At 36.3% G+C, this 13,777-nt stretch overlaps 1 protein-coding gene across 1 annotated transcript in view; it reads left to right on the forward strand.

Moving 5' to 3' along the window:
* CDH13 (cadherin 13) overlaps window positions 1-13,777 on the forward strand; it is a 434,526-nt gene that overhangs the window by 179,252 nt on the left and 241,497 nt on the right. The window lies entirely within an intron of this gene.

Here is a 13,777-nt window from a genome sequence, read left to right on the forward strand (position 1 = left end):
GCATCAGAAGTTGTAACTACGTGAATATACTTTGTACACTGACAGTTATGAAGCAGGAACTCCGTGTCCCTCTTTCTGTAGGTGTGACAATGACAGACAGCCTATGGAGCTGGGGAGCACATTCATAATTCCCACCAATGGGATTGCTAGGGCTAAATGCACAGCTCAAGGGCAGAATCTTACTCTACAATCAATGTGTAATTTAGCCAGCCTGGACCTCATCAGTTACTTTAATAGTTAGGAAAGGTTGTTTTCCATTCAGTAAAATGAAAGAATAATCTGTTTTGGTTTTTTCCTCTGTTCTCAGTAATTTATGGTAATTTCTGAACTCCATGTCATGTTTCGTAGTTGGACAGTTAGAGAGCAGTACCTTGGTAAATATTGTTGGCTAACATATTAGTGAAAAATAGTTAATTTTAAAACTTCTCTTGCTCAATTTTAAAGGAGAGAGATTTGGAAAGACTTCATATACATAGGTATGGTGTCTTGTTTTTCGTGTTTGTTTTTGCCCCTCATTCTCCTTCTTCCTCAGGTAATCTGAGTTGCTTTCTTGAAGTGCCTCCGTTAAATATTTTTATTGCTAGCTTAGGTTGATAGCACTGGTAATTGAGGTTTCTTAAGCAGAATGAGATGAATCTGGTCCTACTTGTATTTAAATGTTTTTTTTTCTAGCATCTTGTCATCAGGATTTGTTATAATTCTTCAAGTAGTAGTTAGGGATCACATGTTAAGTGTGGTAGATGATGTACAAACACAGAACTGTTTGAGCATCTGGCAGTCTGTTTTTCAAAAGCCCTGAGATACCTCTTTGCAACTGGTGATTAAATTATAGGAACTACAAATGATCAGCACCTTGAAATACTTGAGCTGGTATCAGTTTATTAAGTCTTTAAATACAATTTTTTTTAGTATATTTCCAACATAGGTATCTAGACCACTATTTTGGCTATAGTCTATTGTAGGTAATAATGTGACGGAGACAAAACTTGTGGAGATATTTATAATAAGGGAATTAAATTTTCCATGTCAACTGCAGTAATTTGTAACTGAATGCTTAATAAAGCATAAATAAAGAGGTTTAGAGCCTCGAAGATGTTGAATGTAGGGAAGAAAGTCTATTGTTCTTCAGATACATAATTCAATAGGAGTGAAAGCTGAAAATAAAAGCAATCATTTGAGGTCTTTGTTGACATCTCACAGAGCTTTATAAACTATGTGAGGAAGTTTGAAGTATAGAGATGTTCAGAGCACCTTAAACACCCAATTTATGTACTTGTTTTAGACCCTGCACAGACTGTTGAAAAGTTTGGTCATCTTTTTCATTTAACTTCAGAAGCTTATTCTGAATTGTTTGTGAATTTACCAGAGTTCTGTACACTTCTGTGAGAGCTGAGAAATACAGTTATTCTTGAACTTAAACTTTACCATCCCTCTGGTCAATTGTAAGCACTGTGAAGGTGACATTGAAGGCATGTTTTATTGTCATTTCTATGGCCTATAGAGGAAAAAAAGAATGTGTAAAGAATGCTGATCACAAGCTTTGAAGATTGATAACGTGCATGTTACTTGAGAATTTGAAAAATGAAAGAGAAAACAGATTCTGGGTTATAGTTTCATCATGTAATTGCCAGTGTTCATGGCTGAGCACTTGTGTAGTTTTGCTGTGAAGCAAATGGCAGAGATTCTCATAACACAGGCTTGCTAGAGCTCACTCCATCTGCCCAACACTCTGAGCAGTGCCCTGGTTTCCACTATGGTCTGTGCTCAGCATCAGCTTGAGCTGAACTCTGATGGCTTTTCTATGAGAACACAGTTCTTTCCTATTCCAGAGCTGTGATATAAATATGAAATAGCAAGACTTCTGGAAGGGACTGTAGCTAAGAAACAATTGTAGCATTTAAATAGATGCTTCCAAGTTTGGGCAGTGTTTTGTTTCAGTGTGCACTATGGAGTATTTCCTATTTTATTCAGACATGTGCAGGCATACTGTTTGTATGAACTACAGGCTATAGAGGAACCCACAAGTTTACTTTTGTAGTTATTATGTGTATATATTACATTTTGGTCACCCAATACTGCGTCTCCACCTCTACTGGCAAAATCTCAAAGGAAAACTAAAGAGTGACTCTTAGAGAGAATATACTGCTTGGGTGTAGTAAAAACATAATACTGAACATTATTGAGCTTGCTTCCTATTAGGATGAACACGGCTGATTCAGTCTGTCAAGCATTATAGTGAGGAAAACGAATTAGTTCCAGCCCTGTGCAGTCATTTTCAGAATAATTTTACTTCAGGAAGTTGCCTTCTGCCATGACTTGTATCTGAGAGGGTACAGAAAATAAATCATCAAAGTCAGGGAAAAATGTATAACATCTGTTGGCTCACTTTTTCTTACTGCGGCTGTAACAGGTATCCAAACATGTCTGAGGACTGTACCAACTGATAAAGGGTCAGAAGTTGTCCCTTGTGCTATTTCAAGGCTGGAGTAGCTCTGTGGCATTCCATGAATGTTGGATCTTCATAGTACTTGATAATTTTTGAAGTGGAATTCCATGAGCTTGTTTAAGATGTCGAGCTCATTTCTGACTCCAACATGCAACATAATTTTCCAGAAAAGTCAAGTTCTTCAGGTGATAAATAGCAATAAAAACATTTAAGAGTACGTGTGTGTGTGTGTCTGGGAGAGGTGGATGGTGAGAGGGGTGGATCAAAAATAACCACACGTGTTCTGCATGGAGAATAATTACTATTTTTGTTTACCTCTCATCTTCATTATATGCTCCTGAAGTTCCTCTTGCTGCTCATCAGAACTGTAAAGCTTTCCTGAATGAATAATGAATGGAATATGGGATAGGGATGGTCAAATGCAACTTGTTCTGTTTAATGCTATTGTGTGGTGCAGGTAGTGTCTGCATGAAAGCTTCAAGGTTCACCCTGAGTATTGCTTTCCTTTTCTTCCACCTACTTCAGAAGAATTTCCAGTGTAGTTCATTCCTCTATCCTGACTGCCTCCTGTTTTCCAACTCCCACTAACACAATGCTGCCTGGAAATATGCAAGGTTGTTTGGAAGTGATTGCAGAAGCTGCCAGCAGTTGAACTACTTATTAGTGCTTGGTTGGAAGCAAGGCAGATGTACAAAACCAGGAGAGCAGAGGGAGAAAATTTTTTTCCATAATTAGGAATCAATAGCATAAAAAGAAAATAATGGTAATTTTAGAGGACTTCACTGATCAAGATTTGATGTTGTAACTTGGGAAGGAGATGGTGCACTGGATAAGTGGAAATATTGGATTGTTTTAATTAAGAGAAAATTTAAAGTCAGCATTTAGTATAACAAGGAAATACATGTGTAGAGGCTATTTTCTTTTCTGTTGTGACTTTGTCACACCCACTTAGGGATAAGTGTTTTGCCTAGCCATTGCACACCCTTGGTTAAGGGATCCCTTAATTAAATAACTATCACAGACATGCGGTGCTTGTAGGTAAAGGAATCTCGCCTTTCAGCAAAACCTGAGCTGCTGAATCTAATCCTTCATTCCTGAGGGAGAATAGGGAGACGAAAATATTTTAATACATCCTTGCTACTATGGGCCTATGTGTCCAGATGGTCCAGACTACAACTGTTGACTGTTATTGATGTGTTTTGTTTAGCTCGTGCTGATATAGCACAGGGATATGATATGCAATTTTAGTCTCTCTCCATATGCTGCTCTTCCATTTTTTTTTTTTGTCCACATCAAGTCTAATGAAGTGCAAAACAGTGGGATCTGGGATTATCCTGTAAATACTTGCTGTGGATTGATTTTTTTTTTTTATATATGATAAATCCATTATTCTATTATTTAATAAAGGTATACCCTTCGTTAGAAGGAGGATTTATAGTTGTTTTAACATAAGATATGGAAGCTCTGAATGTCCCTGCAAAAACTGGCTGAACTTAAAATGGTTGGTGTAGACCAGAAGACATAGAAGAACATTAGAGATTATGAAATAAACAATGACTGAATGAAGAAGATGCAAAACTTTGGTTTTTGCCAGTAAGATAATTTGTTGTGGGTTTTTTGACTGTTTAGTTTGTCTTTTGGAAATGAAAGGAGTGGTGGGTGCTCTCCTCATGCTTTATATTAGATAGATCCCTGCCTTTCATCTGTGCTGATGGACAGTTAAGCTGCCAAATGACAATTAGATGGCAGAACTGGTCTAAGCTCAAGGAAAAAAAGTAATGAAGGCTATCAAACGCAATAGAAATCTCTATGATCAGGGTGTTTTTTCCCTCTTCAGAACTGTGAATTTAAGGAGATTTTTTTTCCTCCTTCAAGTTGTGAATTTAAGGCTAAGTGAAAACACAGCTTGTCTGTTAATGCTATGATAGAAAAACCTAAAAGGAGAAGAAACTGAAGATAACTGTATGGAAAAGCTGCTGGAAGCTTATTATTTTTGAGTGGATATCTGATTGAGGCTTTTTGTATATGATAAATTATATGCTTCACAGAAGAGGAGTGTGAAGCACTAAAGACAAAGCTGGAAAAAATGCTAAACTAGAGGCAAAATTTGAAAAGAAGGTGATAGAAAAGACAAGAGAGACATGGTGATGATCCACAGATCTTTGAAGAGAACCTAGAGGGAAGTATTGTAGATTATAAGGAGGACGCGAAAGACAGCAAAGAACAAGATCAGCCAGTGAAATAAAAACTGAAATGTATTTCTTCTACTGGACGATTTGAAAGCAAATGGCAGTTGAAGCAAGAGGGAGTGAAGGAAAGGAGCTTGCTTGGATTGCTGTCCAAATCTGGAAGTCTAAATGTCTTTCCAGAACCAAGAAATGTGTGATTCTTTACCAACTTTCTGGATTCCAGCTGAATCTCAGTTCTTGCTCTGAATCTTTGATTTGTACAAAAAAAAAAAAAAAAAAAAAGTGCAGAAACAGGAGAACAAACTCCTTGCTAAGAAACCAGAGCTGTGTCTGAGCTGCATAGGAAAAATCCACTGGATTTTTGAAATTATTTTTAAATTATTTTTCATCTGTTTTGTTGTGTTCATATAATCATGACCACAGATCTAAACGATCAGGCTACACCAAAGCGGATGCTTAGAGGAGAGGAGGTGTCTATCAGCAAGAATTCTGGCTTCTCCAGACGGAAGAGTATTTAGGCTATGACAGCTGTAAAAGTGGTTCCATCAGAAAAATAGTGGAGAGATCGACTCCTGGGAAGCATTGCAGGGTGGGGATGTTTTTCAGAGATTGGAATTGCTCGAGCACAAATTGTTCTGGCTTCTTACATCGAGGCTTGATGGCACATAAGGAGAACGCTCTTTTAAAGTGTGCAGAAGAAATGTATCTATCAATCTACACAGGAAAAGACACATCTAGAGTTGAGAATCTACATCAAAGGGTGGAAGAAAACTGTGCAGAAATTGGGAAAAAGTCTGAAACTGATGCATTTTATTTCATGTAAGCAATAAGGACAGTCTCAACAAATAAGTCTCTTTCTATTTCAGTTAAGAAAGAGATTGGGATTATACAAAATCCAGTTACAGTGCTAGTACATATCTAGTACTAGTTGTGTGCACTAATATGTCGGGCAGAAACATGTATATCAGAGTTCAGTTTGTTCGGTCTAATAGGGTGTTTTATTAGGTCTATAGTGAGTGTAGTCATTTGAGCCAAGGGAAAATACTGGCATAATAACAAATGGATACAGATTTTTGTCTCAAGATTAAAGAAAAGCTTTTTGATCTTCAGAGAAGATGGATTAATTTCTACGTCTTCCAGGGTGAGGAATTCAAAGTGTGATAAATATACAATCACAATTGCATAATACATCTTCTTCCGTTCGTGAGAAAACAGACACCAAGACATTTTCTCCAATTCTAGGGATCTTGACAATGTGTAATACTCTGATTTGGACCTATGTGGACTACTGACGATAATGTGGAATCTTATGTGATGAAATTTGTGGCTTTCCAGAAAGGATGCCACAACAGAAAGGATGTTTATGGGAAAATACCAACCTACATCAGCAATAAATGCAATGCAAGGAATAGCACTGCATTAAATTAAAGCTTTCAATACAAATACATGAACTATTAAGCTACAGCTTGTTAATTTCCATTAGAGGGTATGCATTTGATATCCCAACAAACCATTAGACGAAGACAGCATTTCAAATTTACCTAGTTTTCTGAAAGATCTCTCTTTAAACTTGTCCTCTTTTAAAATATTGATAGTCACACAAACAATTCCATCAGAATACATTTGTACTCTTTAAGTTGAGGAATTTTAATGGAAATCTTTTTTAAAATGCCCTTGTTTACTTAAGGCATTCTTGGAGGAGTCAAACTTACACATCAGATGTTTTCACAAGCAGGAAAATTAGAATTTACTTTTGTTTTTTCATTCTTTTGAGTCATTAGTATGGATAAAAGAACTTTTAACTATTTGTGGAATACTTTCTAATCTAGTTACCATGGTTACAAGTTTTGTTGGAGATATAGGTGTTCTACAGGAATGATGGAATTAAACTTTCTGCCCAATATTGAAATATCCAGTTCCTAATTTCCTTCTGTGTAATAAATCATGCTAATGACCTGAAGTGAAGCACCGAGGAGATGATATTTTATGCTCAGAAGTTTTCCAGCATACCACAGTTTAACAATTGCATTGTTTGTGTTAACTTTGATCTTAGAATTTAATATCTTAAACTATGCTGCAGATGAATGTAGAGGGGAAAAAGTCAGCCTTTGCCAATGAATTACATATGTAAAATAACTGAGATAAAATAAAACCCTGATAACTAATTTTTCATTCATGCATTAATAGAATTTTAGATTCATGTTTAAGGGAAAATGTGTTTGAATTATTTTTAAACGCAACAGTTATATCATCTAATGATGCCCAGTTACATCTTGTTCCATCGTGATTGTTTTACTTAAATGGTGTTTTATAGTCAAATTTCTAAACAGATTAGAAGCTGTCCTAAACTCCATCTCCTTTCTAGCTTTCTTGACTGAAATAAACCCCCAGACTCCTGTTTTGAATGCTATTCTTTACCTGATCTTACTGATCATATCTTGAACAGAGAATGCCACTGACAAAAGCAGACACAAATCCCCCTTCCGGGCTGCAGAATAAGTTAAGCTGCCAATTCCTAACCTGTTTCTCCATGATTTTTGTGACTCCACTGATTCATTTCATTTTGGTCAGTTTTCGTCTTTGCAGTCTTCCATTCTGAGTCTAAGTCCAGACCTAATGGGAAGTTTTTGATATCCACCGTGAATTTTCACTGTCTTGATTTAATTCAGTTATTTGAAATAAGCACTGATTCTGCCAGCTTGAAAAAGCTGTTTTCTTATTGAACATCTTCTTTTGATCAATATCTTGATCTCTGCATTTTCAGCCAGGTCACATTTAACCTTAAGACATGGGGCCTAATTGTGTAATCTTAGATTGATAAAACAGGATATTTGGATCCAGGATTTCTGTTTGCTTGTTAACTTCAATTTGTAGAATTGCTTCTACAAATCTGCTTGCCGTAATGCTTCCTTTTAAGCAGTATAACAAATGCAGCAGACTATCCAGCATTACAGAGCAGTGTGCTGTGCTAATATATTATTAGAAAGGAGATGGAATCTCCAGAATACGGAAGTCAGTGGAGAGAACAGTACCACTGGCCATCCTTTAAAGCAATTAAGGTATTTAATAACTGTGAATTCTGACTGACCTGAGTTTGATCTGTTTGTTACCTGAACACTGTCCCTTCTCTATCCAGTTATTTTCCCTTCTCATTCCTTTTGTTTACTATTATGAAAAATCTGTCAATAGCAAGTTGGTAGTGTAATATAAAGTAATATCCAAATGAATGACATTTTAGAAAGAAAAATAACTTATCCCTGCCAATTTACAAGCTAAATACTGTGGTACTGTCAACCTCAATACTTACATTAAGGAAAGACTTTAATAAAGACATTTTGTGGACTGGACTGGTGATAAATCTGATATTACTACCTGTGGCTTGTTAAATTGACACCAAGAGAAGATGGCTGGCAGAGTATTTCCAAAAAGAAAAATGATATGTATTATGTATGGCTCGTCTGCAAGGTGGAGTAAACAGCTGTCACACAGAGAACAGCAGACATTTTCTTCCTTCTAACTGCTGGATCTCTCTGATGGTGTCTGACTAATTACAACCCTTTTGTGTTTTGCTCTTGGCTTTATTATGCATGGATAATTTTTCTTTTGTGTTTTTTCTCTCACATTTATTCTACTGTATAGTAACAGATAGTAGTGTAGGTGAAAGAGCATGGTGCTAACGTGTATCATGACAGCTATGTTTCAGTTCAATAAACATTTTCCTTCTCCTCCACAAGACTTTTGCTACTCTTTTTTCCAACTGCCTTATAAGGGCAAATTTCTTGTTTAAACTTTCTGGTTAATCATCTTTTCCACTTAGTTTGTAGCCTGTTTATGAAGTTGAGAAGTGAACTAAGTCATTTGTACATATAGGGATTAAATGACTTTTATACCTTTATACCTTTAAGTGTATAATGAGCACACATTCTTTTTCCCTTACCTTATTTAAAACCAGCTGATGTCTTTTATCATCATTAATAATATGTCATTTTGAAGTAAATGTTACTCTGCTCTATTGACCTATTTTTCTTTCAGGGTCAAATACTTAAGATGTAGGAATTATTTCATTGTAATCACCATCCCACTGTTGAATTAAAATCTTCAATTTCCTTTTGCCTGTCTTTGGAAGTGAGCATTCTAGCCTGACCACTCTGCTTTCTTTAAAATATGTCAGAAAAAGAGAAAAATTGCTACCTGTCATTGAAACATTGCTTAAACAAAGGCAAATGAAAATTCAGGCATCTGTACCTGTAGATTAATCTGCTCACCAGTGTTCTGTAATGAGATTAGCAAGAGCTTTGGTTTTTGTTTTTTTATAACATTCTGTAAGTTTTCCTTGAGAAATTATGCATTGCTGAAATGTATATATTTTGAATTTAAAGACAGGAATCATGTACATATATATACATTTATATGTACATATTCATAAATGTGTGCATACAAATGAATGTGTACAAACAAATGAGTACATATATGCACATCAAGGCTTTCTTGGGCTCCCTTGGCCAATGCGATTGGTTTGCAGGTCCTTTTTATCCCTTTTTAATCCATAAAATGCCTTTATGAGCACATTGATTCTATTGGAGCTCTACTGATTTCATCTGTTCATATGTCAGTGAGTGTCAGTAGCATCTTTGTTCCTCCAAATCTTGTCATATTCCTACTACAGCCCCTCTCACTTCTGAGGAGGTAAATAAAATGGATTAAGAAATGACTTAAATAATTGTACCTTTTTGCAAACGCAGCATTTCATTATTTTGTTTAAAGCAAGTTACAATTTAAGCTGAGATGCGGAGGTCTTCATGAGCTTGTCCTTGTCACTCAGTGCCTCCATGGAATATCAGTGTGTGAAGAACATACCAAAAATTTCTGTACCACTGTGCAATGATGTCTAACCTTAAGCATATTGAAACTAATAAATTCTCCCAACTATGTAGAAAAGACTTTTTATCAGGCCAGCTGTCCTGGGAAATCTAATTATATTTGCAAGAAAAATTGTGAAAGTAGCTGTGGAAAATATGGGTTTGATCAAGATTTCAGTTTGTCTATCTTTCCTATATCATCATAAGTATTTTCACACTGCTTTCGAAGTTCTGCTTCTCATTTCTACAGCACATTGAAGAAACTATTAAGCTTACATTTTCAATTGAGCATGTGGGACATGAGAATGGATTTTGATAATAAAAATCTGTACAACAATGACATTCAGAAATTGAAAGTAGTGGTGACCCTCTGATCCAGTAACGTGTGTCTTAATATTTTTTTACTTATTAGAATTGCTAAAAAAAAAAAACCAAACAAACAAACAGGGAATGTATATGTAGCTTAGTGTGGACAGAAGTTGAATTGAGGGGCTATATTAATTTAAAAAATCATGTCCAGACCTGATCTGCAATATATTACAAGTTTTTTCGTGATCGATTGAAGCAATGAAGTCTGGCTTCCTGCACATATTCATTTCCTGCAATAAACGCAAATCTTCTTACCTGTGATAACACCTCAAGCACAATGACCTTAAATCACCCCACAGTACCCACAGCTCTGCCAGTGTTATTTTCTACTTACTGTCATTTCAAGCTGAGTGAGAGAAAGCACATTGTGGAGCTGCAGCCAATCTGATTGGGAATGAATATGTGAACTCAAAATGAATGCTCTTCCTTTCTGTTTCTCTTTGCTGTGGAAGTAGCTACAATTCTAATAGAATTTCTAGGAACTTTGGATCTTTTGGAGGGCTAAATTTAGTTGAAACTAAAAAGGTGGGTGAGAGAGATTGATCATTTAAATAGTGTGGGTTTTGTTTTTTAAGGGCATCAGGACAGCAGGAACAAAAATAGGAATGTTCAGGGAATGTTCAGGCTTTCCTCCACAAATGCTTTTCTATTTGACACACAAATCCTTAAATGTTACTGAAGAGCTGTTGCTCCTTGTTGGGCTGGTGATTAAATCAGGTACATTAAATGAGCAGTGTCTGAAATAAGTCCAATAAATAAGCTTTACTTGAATGTTGCTCCAAAGAGGGTATGTCTCCTTTTGGTGAAAAAAACAATAAAAATAAAAATTGCTGTTGGTACAAGATGTTACTGGTTATAGGGGCAGAGAGATTCTGGGAGCTGACCCACCACTGTTGCCATTTAGTTTTCTATGCATTAGTTGTCACTGAATTGCATTTTTATTTTACTGCTCTTTACATAGATGGCAAACTGCAGAAAGATCTCAGTGTAGCTGCACAAGTGCTTCCTTTGCTCTTCTGTATTTTCACAAGCCATCGCAAGTTAATTTTTTTTTGTTCTAAATACAATTTCTATCATGCGAGCGTATCAGGAGAGCAGAGAGAAAGGGTGAGGAATGTCTGACTTTATTTGTATTCAAATATAGCTTTATTATTTATAGTCATTCCATATTTCAAAAGCATGTAGGCAATGTTGGAAATAAAAAGCTATTTCTGAAAGCAGTGAGATTTAGGTTAATGAGACCCACATTTTCAGTGAAACTTAGGTGCCTCCATTCCTTCACCATGAAGATGGGTAATCTGCAGCTGCAGAATGGAGTTAAACAGTTATTTCTTCTGACATTTATGAGCATTTTGTCAACTTCAGCTCTACTACAGGAGGAAAGATTATGTTGTTTGAATATTGAAATAAGTAAAAAATACAGTGGTCAATGAGAGCCATTCCATGTTGTACTGAGCAAAATTCTCTGAATGGGCCCCAAAAAGCCTGTGGGGAAGTTCTGAATGCTGCTAAATATTCTGTGATTCCTAGAGTCATTCCAGAAGAAAAAATGTGCAATCCTGTTGAAGGCTACTGTAATTTAATTTGGTTTCTAAAACGTTATTCATGCCTCTGATGTCACGCTGACATATACAGTGTGTTCAGGTGAAATTGTCCTAACGTCTGAGCCATAAAACTGGCAGAAGTTGGCCCTGAGTTTAGGGCCGTTTGAAGCTGGGATTTTCATTTCAATGATTTAAGGCTTCAGTTCCAATTTTTTCCTTTGCAGTGCACTGAAGAGGGGCTAAATGTAACAACTTCATTTTCTAATATTTGTTTTGTAGATATATGTGAGACCTATTATTCAAGGATGAGTGGGGCAAACAAACGCTGCATATAATGAGTGAGAAGACAGTAATATGCCTATGTTTCTGTGAAATGCAGGGCTGTCATAGGAATGGAGAATTCAGGTATACAGAATGCAATGTCTGACATCAGTTAAGTACCATAAATAGCTTTTTTGTTAGCATATAGTAGGCTGATATGCCAAAGCTTTAAAATGCTTATGGTTCCTTAGTTTTGGAGAAGAAGCTCAAGAACTGTGATAAGACAACAGTGCAACTGAATGGCTGATCACTCTTTAGATTTGTGGTTGTAATGGGAGTTTGCCACTGTCCTAACTGGACACAGGTGCAGGTTTAAATTTCTGACGTTTAAATTGTTGTGCTGGTCTGTAAATATAGTTAAAGGGCTGATACACTGTGTTGCAGTTGAAGGTTGCTAAGAAATGCCAGTGGTAAGTCTACTAATTGACAGGAGGCATATCCTTGCCTATTGATTTCTTTGGCTGACATTGAAATGAATCATTTACAGTTGAAAAGACTTGACTGCTCTTTCTAAATACCACTTTCAAAACATTCTGTGTTTTCCTTAATAGCTGATAAATTTGGGACTGTCTTAAGCTATTCTGTATCTTTGGCACAATAACTGTAGCTATAGAAATACACGTACTGAGGTGATCCTCTTTATTGATGAAATTAGTAGACCTTTTTAAATTATTTTTTCTAACTCCACGATGTGTTGGTGACTAATTCATGAAAAGTAGTTACTGATACCATTAAAAATTTCTTCAGTTTTATTTGAGAATTCTGATTGTATGCCTGCAGCCTTACTTTTCAGTAAAAAATTAAACAAGGAAGTCTGATCCTGGGGAAACTATCTTGCTTTGTTAATCTAAAGGTTTGTTTTACCTCATTACTTATCCACACAGCTTGTTTACTAGACTTGTGTTTCTCTTAAATTACAACAGAAATTCACATATATTCTATTTCTGAATTCCCTGTGAATTTAGATGTGCTCTTGTGCCTTCATCACTATGCATATCAGAAATTATTCAGAGGATCTCTGAGTGTTTTGATTCTATTTTTGTTAGGTTCACAAATATTCAAGATATGGGGTTTTTTTGCATGAAAATGAAGAATGAAATTTAATATATTGAGAGTACAGGGAAAATAAATTCAGGTGCACTCCCAGAAATAACATGCATTGTATTTGTTATATTGGGATTTTTGTCATTTTATAACTGCACTTAAATAGAGGGAGACCTAAATTGTATAAATAATCTAATCCTATAGATACTGGTAAGACGTGGGTTGTGTTATTTGTTAGCACTGAGTTGAAGAAATGTCTGTGAAAATTTGGTGTATTCTGAATGTACAGATATGTATCAGAAATCAAATATGGGCACAGGTGATTACCAATTATCACCTAATAATGTCAGTATGAGAAGGAGGGATTAGTATGAAGTGGAAATAGCCTTAGAATGAAATTGTTTTCTTTTTAGACATGGGTTCTCCTTTCTGTCAAGCAGCAGTGAGCCAGTGCCGTATGGCTGCAAACCCAAGGCTTCATTTTTGCTTATGTTTAAATAAGGTATAAAACTGAGGGCCAGAGTAGTCATGGCTACTTAGATCACAGTACAATTGAATGCCCTCTCTGCGCAGTAGAGGTAGGAAAGCTCCTGCTTTAAAATGCTGCTGGAGACTTGCAGTTCTCTCTGATTTCTATTTGGCTTCTATGACTTCAAGATGGATTACATGTTTGTTACTCATCCTACAGTAGAACACTGATTTCAGTGAATTAAGGAACCCATCAAAAAAACGCTTGCTCATTGCAGATCATCTTTCAGCTTTGTGTTTCTGACTGGTGGCAGAAAGCCCTGCATGCAGGCTGGAGCCACTGAAAGGCTGCACCAACATCCATAGAGCTGATGAATGCACCTCCAAGTAGTGCCAGGTGTAACCAGAGCAGCTCTTTGCAGCTTTTGGGCTGGGTCCAGATGTGCCTCTAAAAGTAGCAGGGTCACCCTGTACCAGATTGGTTTCTGCTGGGCAGATTTGAGCTGCCAGTTTTACCTTCTCCTGATGGTTGCAACA

Source organism: Centrocercus urophasianus, unplaced genomic scaffold (assembly GCF_019232065.1).
Source record: "Centrocercus urophasianus isolate 14NV4802_14NV808 unplaced genomic scaffold, USGS_Curo_1.0 seq_2, whole genome shotgun sequence".
NCBI classification, from domain to species: domain Eukaryota; kingdom Metazoa; phylum Chordata; class Aves; order Galliformes; family Phasianidae; genus Centrocercus; species Centrocercus urophasianus.